Below are 6,655 nucleotides of genomic sequence, written 5' to 3' on the forward strand. Positions count from 1 at the left end.
TGGTGATGTTGATACTTTAAGGATGTCTACATGCTGTAATATCACCGCTTGGTCCACTATAGTCAAACACATTTGGGTCAAATGATTGAGAACTTCAGGTCATCAATAATCTATATTTAATGATAAGGCTTTGTTTCACTTGTATATACTGTATATACTTACGACATCGGCTGACAGGTAACCCGCTATCCAGACAATGGATATCTGTTTGTAATGATACTATCCTAGTTCCGGCAGGCGCATGCGCTCTGGCATCCTGGAGGTGTTGCCAGTAACGGTGTCTATCACTGGCGGTGGGCGGGGTGCTGGGTCTGGCCTCTTCTCGAGGAATTTTGCGCGGCTTGCGGCCCGATCTCGGCACGTCACCGCCTGCCAAGATGCACTTGCCAGCCTCATCTAGTCCGGGATAGCCGGTGCCGCATGCGACACCACATAGCCGGTTAACATGTGATTATTGATCACTATCTTGATCAGGGGTGTCAAACTGCATTCCTCAAGGGCTGCAAACAGGTCATGTTTTCAGGATTTCCTTGTATTGCACAGGTGATCATTTAATCACCTGCACAGAATGATTCCAGCACCTTGTGCAATGAGAAGGAAATCTTGAAAACACGCATGGTTTGAGGCCCTTGAGGAATGCAGTTTGACACCCCTGATCTTGATAGTACTCTGGATTAAAACTACAAGTACCGGCATTCCATCTGATGATGTCGTACGAGGTTAAGGGCGAGGCAATATCATTATTGGTCAGCCTTGATTTAAAAGGAGCATGATTTGGTCATGATGCCACTCCCCCTGATGAAGGCACGCCGCCGAAACGCGCGTAGGGGCAGTGACACCATCACCAGGGCATTGGTAAGTTTGAACTTTATTATGTCACTATTCTATCCCTTGTTCAGTGTTCAACATGTCACCGTCGATTTGTGTCTCTAAGATCACCTCTACAAGAACGACTTTGTGATACGGGAAGAGATTGAAACTGAAACTGGAAATGACACAGAGCCGAACATCCTGAAAGACAAAGTTGTTGTTGCAATAAAACTTCTGTCAAACAACAAAAAGCCTCAATGCGACAAAATTCCAATAAGGCTTATAAATAGTGTTGAGCGATACTTTCCGATATCGGAAAGTATCGGTATCGGAAAGTATCGGCCGATACCGTCAAAATATCGGATCCAATCCGATACCGATACCCGATCCCAATGCAAGTCAATGGGACGAAAATATCGGAATTAAAATAAACCCTTTATAAACTTGTAGGTTCATTCTACATGAAGGAAAACAACTAAGAATAATGTAGGATGTATTGGGGGACGTGGCGGAGACATTAAAGGCACAGAGGTTTAGCCCAATGTAATAGAATAGCAGGTTTTTGTTTTTTTTTATGACGTTCGGCGGTAGAAAGATTTAGACTATGTTAATTTTTTTTTATTTTGTCAGATATTGATGTTTCACTACTTCCACGCCCTTCACCTTCTTTTTTACTTCTCCCACACTTTCTTCTTCATTATCCTCATCATCAGCTTCTTTGACATCAACTTCTTCACCTTATTCATCTTCTTCTTCATCTTCTACCTATTATTTTTTTGGTTACATTGTTCATATTCTTTTTATTTTACTATTATCTTCATCATATTCTACTTCTTCATCATATTCTTATTTGTGACAGGCATTCCCGTAGTTGTTATCTATAAAAGTTTGAAGATTACACCTTCCGTTCTGCCTGTCACAAAACAGTTACATTTGTCCGCGTTCAGTTTGGCCTGCAGCATCAGGCTTTATCCAGGGGCACCACAAGGAGGAACGGACTCACCCCCATACACTGCTTAGTCTTCTTCTGCTTATAATTTAGATAATATTTTTTGCTCTGATATTTAGTGTTATGCTTAATGTTCTTCTGCTCTTTGTTCTGCAGCCTCTTGTTCTTCTGCTTCTCGGTCTTCCAGGTCGTCGTCGTCTCCAGGGTCGTCGTCTCCGGGGTCGTCGTCATCGGGGTGGTCTTCAGGGTCGTCGTCTCCGGGGTCGTCGTCATCGGGGTGGTCTTCGGGGTCATCGTCTCCAGGGTCGTCGTCATCACGGTGGTTGTCGTCTCTGGTGTCGTCGTCATGTTAGGGGTGGTCTTCCGGGTCATCGTGTTTAGTCTCTTGAACTTGGAAATGTAGCAGAAGGTACAAGAAGGCTGAGAAAATGCCAAGAACCAGCTGATGGAACTGGAACTCGGATGGCTACCCGAAGGTCCAAGAGCCAATGGAACTACCGAGGACCAGCTGACGTTACTGGAACCCGGTTACTAAGCAGGAGGTACCCGTGCCTGAAAGCACTACCAAGGACCACCTGACGTTGGTGGAACTCGGATACCCAGAGGGAGGCACCTAAGCCAAAGGCTCTGCCCGGAACCAGCTGACGGTACTGGAACCAGGATGGGGAGCAGAAGGTACAAGAGCAAAAGACACTGCCGAGAACCAGCTGACGGTGCTGGAACCCGGATGGGTAGCCGAAGGTCCAAGAGCCAATGGAACTACCGAGGACCAGCTGACGTTACTGGAACCCGGTTACTAAGCAGGAGGTACCCGTGCCTGAAAGCACTACCAAGGACCACCTGACATTGGTGGAACTCGGATACCCAGAGGGAGGCACCTAAGCCAAAGGCTCTGCCCGGAACCAGCTGACGGTACTGGAACCAGGATGGGGAGCAGAAGGTACAAGAGCAAGTGTCTGCGTGGCTTTTGCAGGACACGATGCCGGCTGCACAGCAGGGGAACAGCTGGCGGTGCTGAACCCCACTGACACATTGGCTGGTGTTTTTCTCTGTGCAGCTAGCAGTACCGGGCCCCAACTGGCGGTGTTGGAGCCCGGGGTCAGCAGGAGGAGGAGATGGAGCAGAGTGTAGGCCGAAGCCTGCACTGGCGGCAGCTTTTGGGTCTGTTGTGCCTGCGTGGCAGTTGCAGGACACGTTGCCGGCTGCACAGCAGGGGAACAGCTGGCGGTGCTGAACCCCACTGACACATTGGCTGGTGTTTTTCTCTGTGCAGCTAGCAGTACCGGGCCCCAACTGGCGGTGTTGGAGCCCAGTGCTCTGCAGGGGGAGCAGAGTGTAGGCCGAAGCCTAATTGAACCAATTTCAAAGGTAACCTTTAACCCCCCCTCAGGGGTTACAAAGTAGAAGAGCCACAGCTTATGCAGCAGTAGTGCTGCACAAGTCAAAGGTTGCTCTTTTAATTTCGCTCCTTGCACACGCTGAATGAAACACGTATAACATTTAGCCCTTTAAACAGTCAAACTGTGTTGGAGGCGCGAGTTCCCTTTGTAATGAGACGCAGCACAGATGTCAAGAATCCCACCTTGGTGCTGGGTGCAGCCTCCTGAGCGTTGTTATTTGCTGTACAGGAGTCTGTGCTGTCGTGTGATCCCCTGGCCTAGCGCTGTTAGCGCTGCCCATGTTCTGGCATCATTTAATGTCGGCCGGTGCGGTTCGCGATGACCATGAATCCCAGCCCCGCAGTGTCTTAACATTGTTAAAACACTGCGGGGCTGGGATTCAGGGCCTGGCGCAGCACATATGTTCGCCTCTCACACTCGGGTCCTTACACCCGCTTCAGACTGTGCGGCGTCATCTGATCCCTTATCGCATGCCACGGCCATGAAGCCGCACAGTCCGCAGAAGGCGGAAGGAGATGAGGGACAGGCGAACTGATGCACTGATCATGCCCATCAATCACACCCTCGCAGTCCCAATAAATAAGACAACGAGGGGCGTTGTGTGGGTCAGGGCGGCCGCAGAGGCGCAGGCAGCCAAACAATGATGCCAGAAGACGGGCAGCGCTACCAAGGGGGTTGCAGCGTGTCATTACAAAGGAAAGTCACACCACCGGGACGGTTAAATGGTCACACAGAGGACACATTTTAGACGTGTTTTCAGTTCCACATGTGCGAGGAGAATACGTTTATGAGCCACCTTGCACACATGCAGCATTACCGCTGTACAAGGTGGCCTTTAAAACGTACAAACGCCTGGGGGAGGGGGGACAGGTTCCCTTCAATTTCAGTTCTTGTGTCTGCGTGGCTTTTGCAGGACACGATGCCGGCTGCACAGCAGGGGAACAGCTGGCGGTGCTGAACCCCACACATTGGCTGGTGTTTTTCTCTGTGCAGCTAGCAGTACCGGGCCCCAACTGGCGGTGTTGGAGCCCGGGGTCAGCAGGAGGAGGAGATGGAGCAGAGTGTAGGCCGAAGCCTGCACTGGCGGCAGCTTTTGGGTCTGTTGTGCCTGCGTGGCAGTTGCAGGACACGTTGCCGGCTGCACAGCAGGGGAACAGCTGGCGGTGCTGAACCCCACTGACACATTGGCTGGTGTTTTTCTCTGTGCAGCTAGCACATCTGGGCCCCAACTGGCGGTGTTAGAGCCCAGGGTCAGCAGGAGGAGCAGGGGGAGCGGAGTGTAGGCCGAAGCCTGCACTGGAGCAAGTTGAAAGGAAACCTTTAACCCCCCCCCCAGGCGTTTGTAGCTGGAAGAGCCATCGTGTACACCACTAATGCTGGAAAAGGTAAACTTAGCTCTTTTAATTATGGTCCTTGCAGATGCTGAACCTAACACTTATGAAATGTGTCCCCTCACAGCGTTCAACCGTCCGGTAGGTGGAACTTTCCTTTGTCATGTGACGCAGCACAGCCGTCATTTTTACCCCCTTGGCGCCGTGCGCCGCCTCCTCAGCGTTGTTTGAATCTGTCCCGGAGCCTGCGCTGTTAGGTTACCCCTTGGCCATGCACACATTTCGCGCTGCCCGTCTTCTGACATCATTTGCTGTCAGGCTGGCTGCGCCTGTGTGGGTGCGCTGTCCGAGATTCAGCCTCGCGGTGTCGTGTAATGTAATCCCACCGCGGGCCTGGGATCAGTGGCCATGCGCAGTGCATATCCTCACCTATCACTCCCCTCCCTACGGCTTCTTCAGACTGTGCGGTGTCACGGCCGTGGCATGCTATTAGGGATCAGCTGACACCGAACAGTCTTTAGAAGCCGTAGGGAGGGGAGTGAGAGGCGAGGATATGCACTGCGCATGGCCACGGATCCCAGGCCCGCGGTGGGATTACATTACACGACACTGCGAGGCTGAATCTCGGACAGCGCACACACACAGGCGCAGCCAGCCTGACAGCAAATGATGTCAGAAGACAGGCAGCGCGAAATGTGTGCATGGCCAAGGGGTAACCTAACAGCGCAGGCTCCGGGACAGATTCAAACAACGCTGAGGAGGCGGCGCACGGCGCCAAGGGGGTAAAAATGACGGCTGTGCTGCGTCACATGACAAAGGAAAGTTCCACCTACCGGACGGTTGAACGCTGTGAGGGGACACATTTCATTAGTGTTAGGTTCAGCATCTGCAAGGAGCACCACGAAAAGAGGCACTTTTTCCCTTTGCATCATTACTGCTGCACAAGGTGGCTCCTTCAGTAACAAACGCCTGGGGGGGGGGGGGACAGGTTCCCTTAAATTTAACTTGTTGTGCCTGCGTGGCGGTCGCAGTACACGTTGCCGTATACACAGCAGGGGAACAGCTGGCGGTGCTGAACCCCACTAACACATTTGCGAGGTGTTTGGCTCTGTGCGTACAGCACTTCTGGACGGCAACTGGCGGTGTTGGAGCCCAGGGACAGGTGGAGGAGGAGGAGGTTGGAGGAGGTTGGAGGAGGTAGGAGGGATTGCCACACACACAGCAGGGGAACAGCTGACGTTACTGAACCCCAATAACAGAGGAGGGACTGTTGACTGTGCGTACAGCACTTCTGGACGGCAACTGGCGGTGTTGGAGCCCAGGGACAGGTGGAGGAGGAGAAGGTTGGAGGAGGTTGGAGGAGGTAGGAGGGATTGCCACACACACAGCAGGGGAACAGCTGACGTTACTGAACCCCAATAACAGAGGAGGGACTGTTGACTGTGCGTACAGCACTTCTGGACGGCAACTGGCGGTGTTGGAGCCCAGGGACAGGTGGAGGAGGAGGAGGTTGGAGGAGGTTGGAGGAGGTAGGAGGGATTGCCACACACACAGCAGGGGAACAGCTGACGTTACTGAACCCCAATAACAGAGGAGGGACTGTTGACTGTGCGTACAGCACTTCTGGACGGCAACTGGCGGTGTTGGAGCCCAGGGACAGGTGGAGGAGGAGGAGGTTGGAGGAGGTTGGAGGAGGTAGGAGGGATTGCCACACACACAGCAGGGGAACAGCTGATGTTACTGAACCCCAATAACAGAGGAGGGACTGTTGACTGTGCGTACAGCACTTCTGGACGGCAACTGGCGGTGTTGGAGCCCAGGGACAGGTGGAGGAGGAGGAGGTTGGAGGAGGTAGGAGGGATTGCCACACACACAGCAGGGGAACAGCTGACGTTACTGAACCCCAATAACAGAGGAGGGACTGTTGACTGTGTGTACAGCACTTCTGGACGGCAACTGGCGGTGTTGGAGCCCAGGGACAGGTGGAGGAGGAGGAGGTTGGAGGAGGTAGGAGGGATTGCCACACACACAGCAGGGGAACAGCTGACGTTACTGAACCCCAATAACAGAGGAAGAACTGTTGACTGTGCGTACAGCACTTCTGGACGGCAACTGGCGGTGTTGGAGCCCAGGGACAGGTGGAGGAGGAGGAGGTTGGAGGAGGT

Source organism: Ranitomeya variabilis, chromosome 6 (genome assembly GCF_051348905.1).
Source record: "Ranitomeya variabilis isolate aRanVar5 chromosome 6, aRanVar5.hap1, whole genome shotgun sequence".
NCBI lineage: Eukaryota > Metazoa > Chordata > Amphibia > Anura > Dendrobatidae > Ranitomeya > Ranitomeya variabilis.